Raw genomic sequence first — 20,137 nt, 5'->3', positions numbered from 1 at the left:
AGAGTCAGACATGACTGAAGTGACATATAAATTCCTGGAGGAGGGCAAGGCAACCCAATGCAATAGTCTTTCTTAGAAAATCCCAAGGACAGAGGAGCCTGGCAGGCTACAGTCCATAGGGTCGCAAAGAGTTGGACGCGACAAGTGACTTAGCATGCACACACACACACACACACACACACACATATGCATGTTGGATTTTACTTATCAGTTTGATTCTTCTGATTTTCATCACTGTTAGTTTTCCTTTGTTCAAAAATAAATTCATGGACTCCCTGGTGGTCCAGTGATTAAGAATCTGCCTTGCAATGCAGAGGATATCAGTTCTATCCCTGGTCTGGGCAGATGCCACATGCCATGGGGCAACTAAGCCCATGTGCCACAACTACTGAGGCCACGCACTGCAACTACTGAAGCCCACAGGCCCAAAAGTCTGGGCTCTGCAACAAGAGAAGCCATCGCAGCAAGCAGCCCACACACCACAACTAGAGAGTAGCCCTCACGCAGCAACAACGACCCCCAGCAGCCTAAATAAATACATCCATATACATCATTCACTTGATGGGTTGATGAATTACTGTGCACCAACAGTACAATTCATGGCAAATAGATGGGGAAACAGTGGAAACAGTGGCTGATTTTATTTTGGGGGGCTCCAAAATCACTGCAAATGGTGACTGCAGCCATGAAATTAAAAGATGCTTACTCCTTGGATGGAAGGTTACGATCAACCTAGATAGCATATTAAAAAGCAGAGATATTACTTTACCAACAAAGGTCCGTCTAGTCAAGGCTATGGTTTTTCCAGTGGTCATGTATGGATATGAGAGTTGGACTATAAAGAAAGCTGAGCACTGAAGAATTGATGCTTTTCAACTGTGGTGTTGGAGAAGGCTCTTGAGAGTCCCTTGGACTGCAAGGAGATCCAACCAGTCCATCCTAAAGGAGGTCAGTCCTGGATGTTCATTGGAAGCACTGATGTTGAAGCTGAATCTCCAATACTTTGGCCACCTGATGCGAAGAGCTGACTCATCTGAAAAGATCCTGATGCTGGGAAAGATTGGGGGCAGGAGGAGAAGGGGATGACAGAGGATGAGATGGTTGGATGGCATCACCGACTCAATGGATATGAGTTTGGGTAAGCTCCAGGAGTTGGTGATGGACAGGGAGGCCTGGCGTGCTGCAGTTCATGGGGTTGCAAAGAGTTGAACATGACTGAGAGACTTCACTTTCACTTTTCACTTTCATGCACTGGAGAAGGAAATGGCAACCCACTCCAGTGTTCTTGCATGGAGAATCCCAGGGACGGCGGAGCCTGGTGGGCTGCCGTCTATGGGGTTGCACAGTCGGACACGACTGAAGCGACTTAGTAGCAGCAGCAGCAGCATACCTACTACTAAGCAACGGTAGCTAAATTGTTCATACAAAAGTTGAACTGTACACATATAGTCATGCAAACGGTGAATATGGAACCAATCGTACATTGAGTTTTACATGCTTATAGCATTCAACTTGTAACAACTCCATTTCCATAATTGTTTTCTATTCAAATTACCTGACCTCACTTGCCCTTCATTTAGTGCTAACATTACTGAAAAAGCAAAAGAGGGCATTGGAGTCTTGCGGCAGTATTGCTTGTACGATCACCATAAGATAAGGCCCAATGTGATTCAGTTACATTTTAAAGAAATATGTACTTTTTACAATCTTGCATATAATTCAAGGCTGATTTTCCCACAAGAAAAAAAATGGGGAATTAATTTATAAAACTAATATATCTACAACTTTGTAACATACTTCTGTTTTGATGATGCTCTTTATTTCCTTAGTACTATCTATAATATTTAGCAATTGCTCTTCTTTAAATTAATGATAAAGTGTATTAAGGCATTGTTGGGCTTTCTTCATGGCACCAAATTACAGCTAACATCTGTCTAAAATGTACGCATTTTCAACATGAGTTTTCATACCAACATGAGTTTTTGTAACAACTCTTAGTAAATGCTAATATAAAAAGACATAAAACAATTTAAAAACTTTAGTGACTGTTAAAAATAGTAACATTAAAGAAACCGATATCTCTTCCAGCTATTTTCATAAAGCAAAAAGAAGACCATAACATACTATTAATAACAGTGAATGTCTGGTTACTTCCCTTATGAGCTAAAGTGGCGCCACCATGTGGCAGGAGTGAAAAAAAGCTTAATTGTTTTAGTTCAACTGAAAGTTACGCAAATCTTAATTTATGTTTAGTAAGAACTACACTATTACAAGTTTTGCTCATACTATATATGGGTTAATTAATTTTTATATCACGCCACTTAAATTTCACATAGTTTATGAAGCCCAACTGCATGTTTTAGACTATCATTCTGTTGAAACACATTTTTAATTCTCATAAAAACATGAAGACCCATAAAAATTTCAGAGATACATATATTTCAAATGTGATAAATACAAAGTATAAATGAATGTTTAAAAGCAATTTTCAAATAATCCCTGTTACTATTACAATTTCCATACAGATCTTGGAAATGTCTTAAAATCAATGATAATTTTGTCTCTGTAAAAAGAACGTTATTCAAAAAAAGGACAATAACTTAACCAAATGTGGAATACTATTTTTGTCACTACCATTTAAAATTGATAAGTTCTTTTCTTCCTAAATTTTTCAATCAGAAATTTAATTAGTCTAAATTTTTGCTATATTTAAGATATAATTTATTGCTTTGTTCACTTCTTTGTTAAACCAGCATAATGTAACCTGATTGTTAAAATTAGTTGTTCCTGGTTAGTCACTCAGTCATGTCCGACTCTTTGTGACCCCATGGACTGTAGCCCACCAGGCCCCTTTGTCTATGAGATTTTTCAGGTGAGAATACTAGAGCGGGTTGCCATTTCCTTCTCCAGGGGATCTTTCTGACCCAGGAATCGAACTGGGGTGTCCTGGATTGCAGGCAGATTCTTTACCAGCTGAGCTACCAGGGAAGCTTCCCCAAAATTAGTTGTTAACCATATTATAACTTTTTAAATTCCCTAGGAAATTATCTCATGATTAAGTACTCAATATCACAGCTCATGGGAATAGGGTGACTACTGTTTTCCTTCAGCTCTTTTGTATTTTACAAATTTTCCATATAAGAAATATACTAATTTTATGATAAAAATTGAAACTTCTACAAGAATAAATGTTCATGTTAGAAAAGAAATAACAAAATTAGTTACTTAGGGTATAACACACAATAAACAAAAATTGACATACTATTTTACTCCAGCAGTGAGAAGAATGGGAGAGGCTGAGGTATCTTTCCTACCACAGCACAAAAGCCTGTGTTGATAAATATTAATAATGGAAATGAACATATACTGTGACTCAGCAACTACTGGGTCCCAGCCTTAGTATTACCCTCATTGTAAAAGAAAGCATGTACAAGACTGCAGCAATGTGGGGTCATAAGAAGCTGCAAATAACATAATCATATGGCAACAATGATATAATAAATTATGTTGTCTAATTTATTGTGTTGTCTAATTTACTCCATACACTTAAAAATAATAAAGTGAATCTGTACAAAATAGCAGCTTCATTACCACTGAGTGGGAATAGCAAGTTGTAGAACAACATATAGAAATTGATGCCATTTATGTTAGTAAAAATACTTGTACAATATAAACCCTGGATATCTCACAGTAAAAGGACAAAGTACAAAGACAAAGTAAAAGTACAAAGACAAATTCCCTATTAATAGCAACCTTGGGAATGGAAATAACACTTGAGGGAGGGAGACAGTCAATGAACATTTGGACTTTCATTGCAATGCTTTAATTTTTATAACAGGAATGTTTGAGGAGATTCCCTGATGGTCCAGTAGTGAAGACTCTGTGCTCCCAATGTAGGGGCCTGGGTTAGATTCCTAACTGGGGAACAGATATCACATGCTGCGGGCTTCCCTCCTAGCTCAGTCAATAAAGAATCTGCCTGCAATGCAGGAGACATGGGTTTGATTCCTGGATCAGGAAGATCCCCTGGAGAAGGAAATGGCAACCCACTCCAGTATTCTTGCCTGGAGAATCCCATGAACAGAGGAACCTTGCTGGCTACAGTCCATGGGGTCGCAAGAGTCGGACACGACTGAGTGACTTTCACTACTTCACTACTACTCACTATCACATGCTGCAACTAAAACCTGGCACAGTCAAATAAATAAAATAATTTTTAAAAAGAATGTTTGAGTATATTACTTGTATCATCAAATTTAAATTTTTAGAGTTTTCTTCTCTATCCCCATAGATGTACATTTCTGTACATAGCAAGTAACAAAATCTACCTTTATTAGTGATTTTTAATGTCACTGACACTCTGCTAAACATTTTACATGCTTTGCATTTAAACTTATCATTAACCTTATGATGCCAATTTTATTAATCCCCATTATACATGATAAATATGATAAAACCAAGCCTCAAAGGGAATAGGTAAATTGTCCAAATTCACCAAATCCATAAGTGTTATAATCAGAATTTGAATTCAGGTAGCTGGCTCAGAGCTATAGTCTTAATGAAATTGCTGTTTTGCACATTTCCTTGTAGAAGTGAGTATACACATAAGCATGTGCGCATGCACACACACACCTCTGCTATCCAGCCTCTTCTATATCTTCTATATTTATATCTCTCTTGAAATGCACAGGTTGTTAGTATTTTCTCTCTATAACTTTCCACAGAAATGTCCTTGCTCAAGTGCTGAGTTGAGGTGATAGATAACCTTACAACATTGATTGTTTCGTATTTTGTGTTCCTGGTTACACTTCTCCCATTAAAGTTTGCAAGGTAGCACCTGAATTTATTTCTTCCCTATCTGCTCCATTTGCTGTCTTCATTAGGATGGGCATATTCTACTCAGTCTTTTCCCAATTTATTAAAATATTTTCCCTTCGCTTAAAAAGTTACAGAAAACATGTGTTCTCCAAGTGTCTTTGGGTAGCAGTAGGGTTTGCTGATGGCTAGAGGAAGTTCAAAGTTGAGTCACTGGTCCTCTATCTATAGAACCGAGCAAGCGCATGTTCTTCATGAACGCAGAGGTGATCAGCACATCAGTGGCAAACTTAAAATATCTAAACTGGGATGAGATTCAGATTTAAAACCAAATGCCAGTGTATTTGCTCTTTTAGTCCCTGTCCAAGGCACTTCTTCCCTTGCTTATTATGATACTTTGGAAGCCAAATTATTGATAATAAACTTGTTTGCTGTGAATATGGGAAGTTAAACAGCTTGGGAGGGGGTTATTATATTTCTCCTTGTTGTTGTTGTTGTTTAGTCATTAAGTGGTGTCTGACTCTTAGCAACCTCGTGGGCTGTAGCCTGCCAGGTTCCTCTGTACGCGTGATTTCCCAGAGAAGAATACTGGAGTAGGTTGCCATTTCCTTCTTCAAAGGATCTTCCCAATCCAGATATCAAACCCATGTGTCCGGCATTGGCAGGTGGATTCTTTACTGCGGAACCACAAGGGAAGCCTTGTATTTCCCTTAAGCTCTAACAAAACACCATGAAGAATGTACCTCCCAACAAAAACACCTGGCAACTGGATTTTATATGCATTCATAGTTTTAACCTCTCTTCCTCTAGATAATGCTGGCTACTGTCTTCCTGTGGATTATTATTTCCTTAGGGACATAATGCTAGAGTCAGTTTGGAACCTAAATCATTTTTCCTGTGGCACTGGGAAGCATTATGTCTCCTCCCTTTATACAGTAATTTAATTAGACAAATTTTCACAGTCTCTCACTATCAGCCTACAGTCCATCTACCTTTTCAACCCTGTGAGAAGCCTTATCAAACTAAGAAAAATGATACCATATGTTATATCCAGAGTTCCTGCAGCACGTTAGCAGTGAGGAGACACCTGACTGTCAAAGCTGCTAATAAAACCAACCCTAATCCAAGCCCCAAGTCAAGTCTTCTTCCCAACGTAGAACTATTCCTCCTATACCCAAATTGTGCCCACTCCCTCTGAAACAGGAAAGAAAAGGAATTTCTTATGTAAAGGCAGTAAGCAAAACTATCAGGAATACGTACAAATTCATAAACTTGAGTATATAAAGTGAAGAGAGTTCTAAATATCCAAAATGCTTTTAAAGATTGACAATACATTCATAAAAAAGATCAATAATAAATATATTCATATGAGTTATATAAGTTAAATTTTAATGCACTTAATGTATAAAGAGTTCATATAAATGAATAAGAACACTGGCTTGATGGATATAGAGGCAAAAATGAGAGACAAAAATAATACATAAATTGCTAATGAATATTTGAAAAACCCTAACATACTTAAAATTTTTAAATGCAAATGAAAACAACTATTACTCATATAAAAGCTTATCAATTTTAAAAAAGCAATCACAACTCAATGCTGATGAAATTCAGCACATTAAGAACACTTACATTTATTGCTGCTATGACTACAAACTGAATCAATGCAACAGTAGCTTATTACAGTATTAGGTATCAAGACCTTTTAAAATGGCCATCCCTCTTGTCTGAATAATTGGTAATCTATCTTTAAAAGAGTTATCTGAGCAGACTTTTTATAAGCTACAATATCCATTTAATGTTACTCATGGTCCAAATAATTGGAAATAATTACTATTATCTAAAAATCCAACATCAGATGAATGTTTAAGCAAATTAAGAAACATCTGCCTAATAAAATACTATGCCTCCATCAAAAATTAGATTTTTAAGAGTTTTCGATCACACAGGGAAAAACATATCACTCTACTATAAATGAAAAGCAGAAAATTGAAAATATAATGTGGTTTCAACATGTAAGAAAATAAACTGACAAGTAAAGACTAAAGGGAAAGATAACAAAATTAGAGTTACTGTCTCTGGCAGTGAGATTATGGATGATGTCCCTTTTCTTCTTCCTTATAATTATATATAATTCACAATTTTCCCTTCAATGAACACATATAGTGATAAAAATCATCTAATAAAAGCATCTTCTAATTACTAGGTTATACGTCTTTAAAATATTTGTAGTTTCCCTTAAAGTGAGTTGCCTAACCTCTAGATCTAGATCTCTCTAGAACTCACATTCCTATATTCCAACCCAAATTTCTAAAATTTACTCCCTCTGTGTAAATTAAAACGGTATTTTCTTTCTGAATTTAACTATTTCAAACTTCAAGTAAAGCTCTCTATAGTTGTTGTACAACAATACAAGCAATAAACATACTCTGATGAACCATTTTTATTCACAACTAAAAATAAGGCTTTCTTTCTAAACAAACGGCAAGGGGAAGAGGATGTCTAACAGTGGCAGTCAGTGAGCAATCAATTCTGACCAAAGAATCACTATTTGGCCACTGTTCTCAAAGTACTGAGCTAAATGTAGTCATTCTGAATGCTTCTCTATACCAAGCACTCTACTAGGTCGTGAGGATTTGGGGAGTTCAAAATGAGCAAGACTTAGAGTCATAAACATTCATCCTGGGTTCCCGACCCTGAAAAAAAAAAAAGACCAATAAGAAAAGGTTGCTTTACCAATAGTTTCAGAACAAAATAGAATAATTGCAGACATTTCTAGAAGCAAACATCCACTGGAAAAAATTTACTGGTAGTAAACACTGCTGCTGCTAAATCACTTCAGTCATGTCCGACTCTGTGCGACCCCATCCCTGGGATTCTCCAGGCAAGAACACTGGAGTGGGTTGCCATTTCCTTCTCCAATGCATAAAAGTGAAAAGTGAAAGTGGAGTCTATATACACCTTAAAAGCAGGAAAAAAAAAACAGATCATCCTAAAAACTGTAAAAAAAAAAAGAAAAAAAGAAAAGAAAAATACCTCTTCCTCTGATAGTCCAGGAACCACTGTCCTTTCCTTAAGCAAGAGGGAGAAAGAGACGAAGACCAGACTGGCGAGCAGCAAACTTGGGTTCTGATCATGACCCGCCGAGCTAATGATGAGATCTCAACACCTCTGGTCTCAGTTTCCCACACATGAAACAGGGGGTTGGACCAAAAGACTTAAGTTTGCCCAGCTCTAACATCCTCTGAGCCTGGGAGAAGTTCCCTCCTGGCAGGCTCCTGGAGACACTCAGAAGTGTTTGTTTTAGGAAACCCAGGGATCTCAGCACTGAAAGAGAACATAGCTCCTCCATGTACCATTTCAGACAATCTGCAAGCATTTGGGGTCTTTAACATAATTAGTTGGCCCCTGAGCTCTTTTAACTTTAATATTTACACTAGGACAATTGGAAAGTACTCATTAGTGTTTGAGCCAAAGCAATTCTAGTCTCTTTATTCATTCCAATGAGCTTCTTCTCCATTAGCAAGAGAGGTAAAGGCCCAGAGGTTATCTGCCTAGCCAAAGCGGTTCTCATGTGGAAATAAATTTGAAAAGCATTAATGTAGACACTGTGAGAAATTTGTTCTTACAGCTAATGTCCAGAGGGCAAGGTCCAAATAAATAACTTCCGACAAGCCCTGCCCTGGCTCAGCCCAGAGATGCCCACAGCTCCCAGAGGCGCCCAGTCAACTCATTCTCCAAATACCAGAAAAAGAGAATGAGGAGTGATGGGAGGAGAGCTGGGGTGAACAACAGCAGCAAAGATCTCTCTCAAATTCTACCTCCTCAAAAGTTCGTATCAGGACCTCCCTGACTGTCCAGTGGTTACAGCTTCACCTTCCAACGTAGAGGGTGTAGGTTTGATCCCTGATTGGGAAGCTAAAATCCCAAATGCCTTGCAGCCCAAAAAATCAGAAAGTAAAACAAAGCAATATTGTAACCAATTCAATAAAGGTTTTAAAAACAGTCCACATCAAAAAAAAAAAAAAAATCTTAGAAAAGTCCAAGTCTCCCTTAAGACTGCACTTTCTTAGCTACTTTCTCTCTAATTGTGATGAGTGTCCCCAAAAGGAACACCCCACCTCTCATGCAAGCTTGTGATATTTTCCAGTTCATTCCCAGTAAAGTTTGTCAAGGTTCCACATAGAATTCACCCAGGCTGGTGTGAGCTCTCACCTCCCTGCATCCGCTGTGATCTTAAGGAGGGCTGGGGGCACGCTGAGCTGCTGAGCTTGACATAAGTGCTGTCACCAGAAGGGACATCTTCATGTATTGGGGGGAGGGAGGTTTCATCTCTCCTGAACGCTCTATCTGAGGCCTCAAGCACCTTCTGAAATATATGCCAGGGAACAAGCTGGTAAAGTCCAGCAAAGGTTTCTGAAGGTTCATTCATTCTTACACAGAAGGAAATTCTGCTGTGTGCTCTGAGCTCGCCGCCGAGCTGTCCCCAGAGCCCGCGTGGAGTGCTCACCAGCACCCTGAGATGAGGGGGATGTTGCTCCTCTGAAATCCCAGGAAACAGCCAGACAGACAGCACAGCATGGCTGGTCCACTTTGACATTTTCGCTAACATCAAAAACTGAGCATGAGTTGCATTTGCAATTTTCCAGAATTCCTCATTTTAGGTCAAGACTGGTCTTACCTATAGATTAGTCACTTACATGGTAGGATTTGACACACAGAAAATTTCTCCACTAAAAGGATAATATCCCCACCAACCTTCTGTGATTCTGCAATCTATCCATTAGTCACCCTCTGGAGTTCAGCTACTGACAGTGCAGGTTAAAATACAAATTTGTCACTTGGAGAAAAAGCATATGAAGGCATCCCCAACTATTAATACCCCAGCACTGCTGGAATGCCAGACTAAGACATGTGTGTTAAAATCAACATACCAATAAATGAAGATGGACTTTATGTCATGTATGTTTAATTTATGAAAATGGTAGCACTATTTTTGGATCAATAAACGCATGACAGATCCTTGATATTCTATTAATGAAAACTAGTCTGAGGCTATAGTTTAACCTTTGAGATTAGTGTCAGGAGAGAGGGTTATCTCCCCTGCTGCCCTTGTTAGAAGCAGCGCATTGGCACAGATTCCACATGGATCAGATTCAGTTTGTAATTCAGTATAAGCGGTGTGTGAGGTAGAGAGAGCAGAGAGCTCTGGCTTTGACTCTGTCTCTGTTACAAGATGCGTGACCTTGCTAAAACCATGGTAAGTAATGTGAGCCTCAGTTTCCTCTGCATAAAATTGAGATATGGAAAAGAAAGCTTTCTGTAAAATTCTGATTCAGTGGTTCTCTATTAAACAATCTTTCTCTTTCTGCCACTCACACTCACAAGGAGAAGAAGAGGCTGATGGTGCTGGCCCAGTACCCTCAACAGACCTGCACCTGAGCCACTGCGAGCCCTGAATCTGGGGCAGGCACGTCATTCTGTGTCTAATTGCTGCTTGCCAGTCTGCAGGTGCTTGTTCACAGTGCCAATGATGTGATTGCTTTCTGGATAGAAAGGAATAAATCTCTGATGCTTTTGCACTGGTCATTATGTCTGTCTGCTTTGTGTAGAAGAACCATCTTGTTGATTCAGACTGGACGTTTCGAGAAGGCAGAGTTACTTTCCATTCAATTGCCTAAAGATGGTGCCTAATAGAGAACCACACTCAAATGGATGGGGGCTAAATCATCAATATCATGATTGCAATGCCATGGTATTAAAGGAGAATTCTCACAAAAGAGACATGTCCCTCTCTCACTGAATCACTAACTCCCATGTCCTATAAAAACAAAACCAAACTGCAGACATCACCACAAGGGACCCTGAGCACAGGGGACTGGTGACTAAATGCCACTTGTTAGTCGGGATGATACCAGTGGCCCTTGCAACCAGGAATTTCCAATCCTGTGATTGTGGGGAAATTTCCGGCTCCAAAGGACCCTGTGATTGTAGGGATTCCTACAACAGCAAGAACCAGCTCTGAGAAGCCCACTCGAGACTGGCCTGGAACAAGTGGGACCACCCAGCCCATGGGGGAAAGTAAGGGAAAGAAGGGCCTGGTAGGGGTCCCTCTGCGGTGGATTTGTCTCACTCAGGTCCATCCTGGCAGAGTCAAGGGCAGCCGTAGGTCTGGGTATCTGGTTCTCCCCTCATCCTCCTCCTCCAGAGTTTGGTGGTCCCTAGGACAGAGACCAGGTAAGGAATGACTGTGATACTGGCTGGTTCTGACCTCAGGAAACTCACAGGGACAGCTGGCTTCTAAGGACTGGAATAGTGACCCTGTTATTCCTGCACTCCATCCTGCCCAGGGTGCAGCCCCAGGCCCCGGGTCCCAGCACCTATGGAATGTGAAGCTGATGACAGCTGGTGGAGGTCCTGGGGTCTTGGGAGCAGGGCTCTAGGGCCAGGGGACAGCAGAGGCATCATCCACCTCCAAACAGTTCCTCAGCTGTTCAGAAAAGACAGAGGTGGGTAAAGGGGGAGGAAGGCTCAGCCCACCCTTTCCTCTTCTGTGTGTGGTTATTTATTTAACCTCTGGGGGCCTCCTTGCCTATAAAATGGGACTATGATGCATGCCTCAGCAAACTGTGAAATCCAAGTGAGTGGGCTCTCAAGTAGATGCTCGTTGACCACGAAGTTCCCTTCCCATTGGCTGATCTGCGAGATTGGGGTTCAACTCACTGAATCCCAGAGAAAGTATGATGGGGACGATGGAAGGAGGGTGTTGTGGTTCCCACAGGTGCACATCAGGCTTCAGAGGACATGACACCTCACGATTGCATAAAGCTCAGCCAAACTTTCTTGTCTGTGACAGTTTCAGAAATGAAAAGAGGAGCCAAGGTACAGAGACTCTGATCTTTATCTCCACTGTTAAGTTCCAAGACCAGGAGCTGATGGAGTTAGGAGGGTTGTTTTTGCAGACAGTGTGGATAACACCAAGGTGACCTGGCCAAGAGCAGCTGGGTCCAGGTCTCAGTACCTACGGAAACATATACATTACCTGGCACCTACCTCTTCCTAGAAACCTCTATCTCCAGAATATAAAACCCCAACCAACAGAACTGGCGAAGAAATGAGGTCCAGAAGGTATCTCCTGCAACCCTTTATTTCATGTGGTTTATTGAGAGAAAAGCAGAGACGACACCAAAAGAAATAAAGAGAAGGTGATGAGTTAAAGTGATCAAAGCGTTGTGCGTTTACTTACAACTCAACTAAACAAATTCTAGTTCCTACACAAATATTCTGAGGACTAAATGAGCAATACAATACTTTTTTGAGCTCTTTATGATCAAATGCTTTGCCGTTAGAAGTTATATTCCTGGGGAGTTGATATCAGAGATGCTTGTTCCTTGTCAGTAAACTTAAGACGCCAAAGCTGTGTACGTTTAAATCACACAAAACATTCCCCCAAGCTGTCTAGTCTCTTGACAGCCCCCTTTCACTGAGCTCCATGGTCATGGAATATAAATATTTTTATCTTATCAGCACAGGCTTTTGAAAATTTGACATAATAGGATTTCTTCCTCACAAGACATATCAAACATCATTGCAAACTAAGTCTGTTTTACTTTTAATCAAGACTGAATCAAAGGGTCTTTTCTTCAATCTTTTAGACTTTCTATTTCCACTTGATCTCTCTGACCATCCTGCCAACCGGAAGCCCTGAGAACCGGTCCAGTCATTCCAAGATGCAGCATCTCTCTCTGAAGTGTTCTTGGCGGAAAGGTGCCAGGACCATGTGGACAGACAAAGCAATTAAAAATTAACAGATACTTAACAAGTGAAGGGACTGAAATGGAGACAAAAGTGACAGTGATGCTATTAATAGTTTGTTCTATGAAGCTCTAGTGCAATGTCAAGCTAGTGTGAACGTTTAGCCATTTTTGTGGTTTTCTATCTTGATCCCCAGTGCTAGAACAGTATGTTTCTTGAATGAGTAAATGAATGACACATTAATTCATGAATGAACAGTAATATTGAGAAAGGGAAGAAATCTATTATAGTCAATAAATGGGCCCTGGAAGACACCCCCTTTGTCTCCTGACCCAGGGAGCGTAGCCCACAGTTGAAGCAGAGTCCTTAGGCCATGGGCCCCGGGGGTGGCCACACACCTTAGAAGGCATTTCAGCATCAACAGCAATTCCTTGGGCAGCTTGAATCATTTACTTCCATAATACACTACTCAGCTGTTGTGATCTCTGGGGATGCTCTCTTATAATCTCTGCTTCCTGTGTCAGCTGTTCTTCTCATTTGGAGAATTAACCCACATTGTCTCGACCGTCAGGCTCATCCTGACTTCCTTCTCTAGATAACAAGATCCTCAAAGGTTGAGACTGTGTTGTATGCTGCGTTTTGTGTCTAGTTCACTGTATATTCCACAGCTGAGTACACAGAGAACAACGACTCAATGAATGAAATTGATGAACACGTACCAAGGCTTGAAGAGAAGGACATGAGCTGCTGGGTTCGATGACAAAAGCCACATCACTCCTTGTGCTTCAGGCCCAGCCCAGAGGCGCAGAGGCGTGCCTCGCTCCGGTGTGGGAGCCCACAGCGGTACACAGGCACCCGCAGCCCCATCCCAAACCCCGCAGCCACGGCGCTGTCTGCTCTTCTTTCGCGGCTCTCGTTCATTTTAAGGACAAGCTGGCTTGTGTTGCATTGGGTCTTCCATCCTGGGGAGTGTTTCACAGCTTTGCACACATCCCCAGACCCCAGGCTAATGAATAAGGGTTGAAAATACACTCAGATGTCATCATGGGCAACAGAACAAATGTCAAACACCGTCTGCAGGTCCTGACTTGAGGCAGCGGAACCCCAGGCTGGAGCGAGCTTCCACTTACAAGGACTCTGTATGGAAATAGGTGGGCGGTTGGCTGAAGAGACCAACGGAATCTCCCTTCTGCTCTGTGCCTTCTCCGGTCCCACCTCTGGGGATTCTTGAAGATATGGTGGGAAATGTCAGCATCAGATGCAGGACTCTATCTGTCTCCAGGTCACAGGATTCACCTGGGATTTTGGCAAGACATGCCAGGTCTCCACGGTTTACTTTTAGAGTCTGGAAGGTGGATAGATTTGTAAGAAAGTGGACAGACAATCTCTCTCCAGAAGAGAAAGGGCCCTCTCGGGCTCCAAGATGCAGTCCCAGCGTGGCTCAGGCAGGTGTCAAGAGGTAAGTTCTGACCCTCCGTTGCAACAAGGACTCTGAGGAAAGCCATGACTCTGTGTTTTCTGGAACTGTCTTCCTCCTGCTTCCCGGGGGCTGAGACTTCAGCCCTGTTAGGAAAAGGACAGTGCAGAGGAGGAAACTGGCCACGAGATGGCAGCAGAGGGTAAGAAAAGGGAGTTGCAAGCATCACAGGGAGAGGCTTGCTGCCCCTCCATTTTGCTTTACATCTTTAATGAGATATGTGAAGAAAATGAGTCCCTTACATGCCACACACAGATGCTACAACATATGGAGAGATGCCGCACAGCAATATTTCTCTGGTTATTAAACAGGAGGCACCTAACCAGTCATTCACTGCATCATCATGCCGAGCTGTCCTTTGTGTCCTGGGTACTGCTGTTGACAAGGTAATAACAGGAGAAAGCCGTTGAGAAGACTGATGTGCAGACCCGGGCCTCTGGGCTTGCAGCTTCGCCAAGCCCGGATGCTGGCTGGGTTGCCAGGAAGCAGGAGCTGCCCAGCCCAGCGCGGCCACCTTGCCAAGGGGCACAAGCCATGTGGCTTCTGCTGCGACTCAGCCCAGGCAGGGCCCGAACTGCTCTCTGGTCTCCCTGGCAGCCCCCGAGGGCTCATTTGTTAAGAACCCGATTCCCACCAGACAGCTCTGGAGGCTGACCTTCCAACCACAAACCCCAAGTGGGAACGGGAGCTCTAGACATTTTAAAGAACAAGACATGCTTGCTTTTCTGGCAGCACTGAAGGCATACAGGGTAATGAAAATGCATTCAGGGACTTCCGTGGTGGTCCAGACGCAAAGCCTCCGCACTCCCAGTGCAAGGGGCCCAGGTTCAATCCCTGGTCAGGGAACTAGATCCCACATGCCACAGCTAAGACCCGGAGCAGCCAAACAAGTTTTAAAAAAGAAAAACGCATTCAACTGCACAGCGATGGGGAATCCATTTCCCATGTCTCCCCAAGTAAAGGTTGGGAATCTGGTCCTGGTAACCAGGAATGTTTTCCCTTGGCGGGCATGTCTCACATATTCTCCTGGGAGACTGCTACCAGGGCTGGGGGCAGGCAGGTATTGCTGTATTTTTTTACTATATGCCAACCCCATACCCACTCCCATGCCCTGTGTCCAACCACCCCCACTGATCATTCCACACTAATTTCCCCACTCTCCCAAACCCAGGGGTTCTTGGAAGCTTCAGTGGTGACTGAGGAACTGAGAACAGGTGAGTCAGCCAGGCAAGCAGCCCACTCCAGAGCCCAGAAAGAGACTTGTCATCCACCCCAAAGTCCAAGCTCCTAGGACTTCTCAGAGTCACTCACGAAACCCATCAACAATCCTGAAATGAAGGTAAATAATACAGTCATTTTTCATACAGAGAAACTGAGATGCACAGCTGAGGTATGGCTTTGGCTCTCCTAGTTCCCATCCCTTTTCTATAGGTCTGAGCCTCTGAAGCTGACTCCCAGTGGGAATGTAACAGCAAGGCTCACACCGCTGCAATTCCCCTCCATCTTTCAGAAAGAGATTCTATGTGCTAGAAATCCTCACAGGTCTGTGTGACCTTCCACAAGTCACTTAACCTCTCTGTGCCTCAATTTGCTCATCTGTAATTTGAAGGGCTAGCACTGGATGGGGACTAGGGCCTCTTCCGGCTCTGGGATCCTGGGGCTTCAATTTCTCCAGTCTCCGCCAGCCATCTCCAACAATAGCCAGACTCCACAGGAGGGAGCAGAATTTCCTCCTCCGGCTGATAAGAAATGTGGTCATGGCTGGAGTCTTGTCGACCTCCTTTGTCCTCAGAACGAAGGAGCCCGGGAGGTTTCAGATGTTATTGACACTAACAGCAGCGGGGCCTGGAGGCGACCGCACTCCTAGAGAAGGACCACACAGAGTCGTCCCCGTGGGCGGTGCAGATCCAGAGTCAAGACCCCAGGATGTTTTAATAACTATTTCTCAGTGGAAAAAAAAAAAAAAAGACTCGTTTTATTCTGCACAAGGGTCTAGGGACAAATCCAAGTCTCCCAGGAGGAAACTCCTCTCGCCTATAATGGGGGATTGGCTCGGCTCAGCTGCACTGACAAAGGCTGAATACAGCATGCAGTAGTGCGGGCGGCTCCCTGTAGTTCCATGTGAACATGACTCACAGCGGTTATGAATATCAAACCTCCTTTGATGTGTTCCCGGACATGAGGAGCAGCCACAGGGGGGGAGGAGGTGGACCCTGGATGCCGGCTCTGCGGGGCAGTATGCGGAGGGCCTGGACACATCCGGCAGCATCCTGAAGCTCCAGGAGAACTTGGAGCGGGTAATTACCCTAGGACTCCCTGGGACAGCAGCGCTCCCTTCCATCCATCTCTCTCCCTCTCTCTCCCTCTCCTTTTCTTCCTGTCTCCAGCTACAAAAGAATGAGACCCTCCAGGAATTATGACCTGTTTTTATACCTTCACCCTTTCCGGGGGGGATAACAATTCACTTCCCTGAATAAAACCGGTTTTATTGAGCACAGAATGAAGGCACCCCCTCACTCAGCATCTGTGCCAATTGCTTTAAAGCCATAGTCCTGGCCCCAGTCAGCCAAGCAGAAGGATTTTCCTCCGTTATGGCCCTTTCTAGACACAGCCTTTCCAGTACTGCATGGTGCCTTGTTCTCCTAGTAGGCTCCCAGTGATGACTGAACACTAAGCTTCCCAATCTCTCTTGTTTTGGTAGCTCCTGAGACTGGGTCAGTTATGACCATCCACAGCAGGAGACCGAGCCCTGCCAACCACAAGGTGAGCACCCAGACTGGATCAAGAAGAGAGGATCAGCCACCTCGTGTCTGTTTCAGCTGAAAGCTTTTTCACATGTGGACAGTTCTCCCATTTCTAGACAGGGTTCAAGAACAGGTTTGGTTCCTGGAAATTTGGACAAAGACTTTACAGTTATAGAAGGAGGCGGCAAAGGGTAAACAGGAAGGGAATCTGTTCATCTCCATGCCTGCATGCTTTTGGTTTTCTGAAATGAGGCTGATTTATTTTGCAGCTAAGTTGGACTTTGACTGAAAAATTCTCATGTGCCCAGAGATCTCATGCATATATACACATGTAAATAATAAAATAACTACTCTTTACTGAGCACTGACCTTGTGCCATGCACAATGCCCAGGGCTGCACAGACACCAGCTCTCCAAATCTTCACAGACGCTCTGCCTGGGAGCAGGGAGTGGGGAGCAGGTATTAGTATCCTTGGTTTACAGATGAGTAGCCCAAGCCTCTGAAAGGCTAGGAATTCTTCCCAAGATTGAAAACTTAAAGTAAAAGGGCTTGGGTTCCAAAGCATCGTCTCTTAACCACTGTGCTATGGCGCAATATGCTTATCACCAAGGGCCCTGCATTATGAAGGAGGGCAGGGAAGGCACAGTTCTTGATTTCAGAAAGCTTCCATTTAACGACATGGCAGCGCATACAGCGCTACACATATGCACAGAGTTACTGTGACTCATGTTGTCTTCTAAGAGCCCTGTAGCTAAAATATTCATGTTCCATCTTCATTATCTTGCTCTCAGATTTCTGCCCTGGATTCACAGATTGAACCTTGTTCCTGCAGTAAAGACTAGAGTCTTCTACAGTAGGGCTGTGGATGCTTGGATTTTAGAGGCAACAGTGTGAGCAAATCAACCACCAAGATGCGTTATGCTACAGTTACTCAGCTCCTGAGCTGTAACTGTCTGGTATTGCTTTTTCCATTTGATCAGGAAGTTTCTCTAACCCATTTCTCCCTTCAGGGGAGTAGGGGAAGACAGCAACAAGGGCAGGGGCAGGGAAGATTTCAGGCTTGAAGATTCAGAAAGCCAAGTCATAGATCAACTAGAAGAAATGAAGCAGGGGGAGATTCAGGGTACAGTGAAATTCCATTGCTTTCATGACCTTGAAAGGTAAGCGATGATATATCTAGAGGACACCGTGTGCTAAGATGTGCTAACATAAAAGGAAGGGAAGCTTGCACTAGCTGTAGACTTTGCCAAGCACACACTGCCAAGGCTGCCAAGACTACTTCAGCCTTGACTCTTAGATCCATGATCTGGGACATGGGACAGTGCTCTACTGTGCTGGACATCTTCCAGTGACATTGACCCAATAGAGGGCTGGGAGGAAGATTTCTTGCTTCTAGGAGAGAGAAATTTCCCTCCAAAGTAGAGTTACTGAACTGCCCATATGTAGGATGTGGGGAGACTGAGAATACTTGAGTCCCAGGAGACATGCTGAAGACAGATGTGTCTTCCTACGGGCTAGATCCCTTTGTAAATCTAATGTTTGGAGAATTTGCCTCTGATTTCATTTCAGGAGATTTGTGCTTGTTCCTGACTGCCCATCAACCTGAAAAATAACAATTCTTGATCAAAGCCTTCTGAGAACCTACACCAAAGAGGATTGAGAGGACTGGGGTTGCATCTCTGGGCAATCACTGCCCCTCCAGTATCACTGCACTTTCTACACACCAAGGCAGCCTGGTCATCGTGTCCCCCAAAATTCAAATCAGAAGACTGACATGGTTTTGATTCTAGTTCTCTCTACAAATACAACTCCAGGTGCCTGGTCATTAATCAATCTTAATTCTCGCTTTAATTTCTCAACTGTGGCTTCCAATTCCTGCTTTCCCAACCTCATCCAAAGGAGTCATTCCTCGTCCCCTGATGAATGGGCAGGCACCTCAGAAACTCGCTCTAGGAATCCGTGGTTCCCACATGCCTACATTTGACCACTGGAGGGCAGTGCTGGACCAGCCAAATCTCTAGGTGCGCTGCTCCATCTTCGTCCCCACCTGGGCCGTCATTGTAGGATATAGCCTCTGGTTGGAAGCCAAAAACCAAGGACCACTGGAGCACCCTGAGAGCACAGCGCGGTCAAGCCTATTACAGCAGCTCCTCCAAACCTGGGTCATAGAAATAAAAGGCAGTTCACCAGAAAGTAGATTTGGCTCCAATCCCCTGGGAAAGACTGAGACGACAATTTGTCTCATCGTGTCATTAATCAGGAACCATCTGTCTCTCTGAATGGGGATGCAGAGTCCTACCTATCTCTACCCACTCAGGTGTAAGCTCCTTGAGGGTAATGTCTTAATAAGCTCTATATTCCTGGCAGTAAACACAGTGTTTGACAATAAATGTTTGTTCAATGAATGGGTAGAAGAAGCATGCATACATATATACGCATAAATTGGGATTGGCCATTTTCAGATTTGTTCCTGTTTTCCAGCTCTTATAACACCTAAACTTTAAGCCATCAATTAGTTGCTGTGCATTTTTAGTCCTGAAGACAGCCAAGGATAATTAGGTTATTAATTAAAGCAGTGGTTGTCATTGTACAAACGCTATTTCAAACACCACTTCAAGAGTTTCAGATCTCTTACTTTCAGAAGTCCTTCGTTATATCACCCATGTGTCCTCAGATCTCATCAGCCTGTGGATTACAAAATACTGACATCGTTTCATGAATATTCAGTTTATAACTAGCAGGCTCTATCATGGTAATGTGGAGCATCCATTCTGTCCCCAGGGGACTTATGGTCATTTCATCCCACCATGGGTCCCCATGGGGCTCCACAACTTCACTGAACCAGAACTTTCCTTCAGGCCCCCTTGTGTCATCCCACAAGACCCTTCTCCAGGCTGCTGTCCCCTCTGCCTACTGCCAATGGATTCCACCTGGCGGTGGACACAGCCTGCTCTCTTAATCATTCAAAGCACAGCTAAATGCTAGCGGAGAGAAAGAAATGCACATTTTAAGACCCCAAACCCAACCTCTTCCTGTCTCCCTGCAGACTTCCACATAGCAGGGACCAGTCAGTGCCCCCAGTAAAAATCTGCAGGCCTCCCACATCCTCATGTGCAGAGTCCAAAACCAGCTCTTTTGCTGCCCTGGGATGACTGACAGTGAGACAAACTACTCCTTCCAGGGAAGCTCTTCACCAACCCTCCACCATCTCAGGTAGAGGCTGGTCTTCATGGCCCAAAAAGGCAAAATCGGTGTTATTAGGTCTTAAAATATAATGTATGAGACACCAATAGCTTTGACTATATTCATATTTGGAGGAAAATATGCCCTCCACTTCTAACTTGA

The 20,137-nt window shown here is 43.2% G+C and overlaps 1 long non-coding RNA gene and 2 gene segments (V, D, J or C); all 3 read left to right on the top strand.

Annotated features, from left to right (window-relative positions):
- The window catches only part of LOC122443232, a 331,145-nt gene that overhangs the window by 75,994 nt on the left and 235,014 nt on the right, over nt 1–20,137 (top strand).
- Nucleotides 1–20,137, top strand: part of LOC122443230 — a 180,150-nt gene that overhangs the window by 11,086 nt on the left and 148,927 nt on the right.
- LOC122443270 lies at nt 16,087–19,082 on the top strand. Its single transcript, XR_006269954.1, has 4 exons — nt 16,087–16,344; nt 16,749–16,810; nt 17,803–17,952; nt 18,362–19,082. It is a non-coding gene; the product is annotated as an uncharacterized LOC122443270 (long non-coding RNA).

The sequence above is a fragment of the Cervus canadensis genome, chromosome 6, assembly GCF_019320065.1.
Source record: "Cervus canadensis isolate Bull #8, Minnesota chromosome 6, ASM1932006v1, whole genome shotgun sequence".
NCBI lineage: Eukaryota > Metazoa > Chordata > Mammalia > Artiodactyla > Cervidae > Cervus > Cervus canadensis.
The sequence above is the reverse complement of the archived record's forward strand: the minus strand, read 5'-3'. Positions and strand labels throughout refer to the sequence as shown.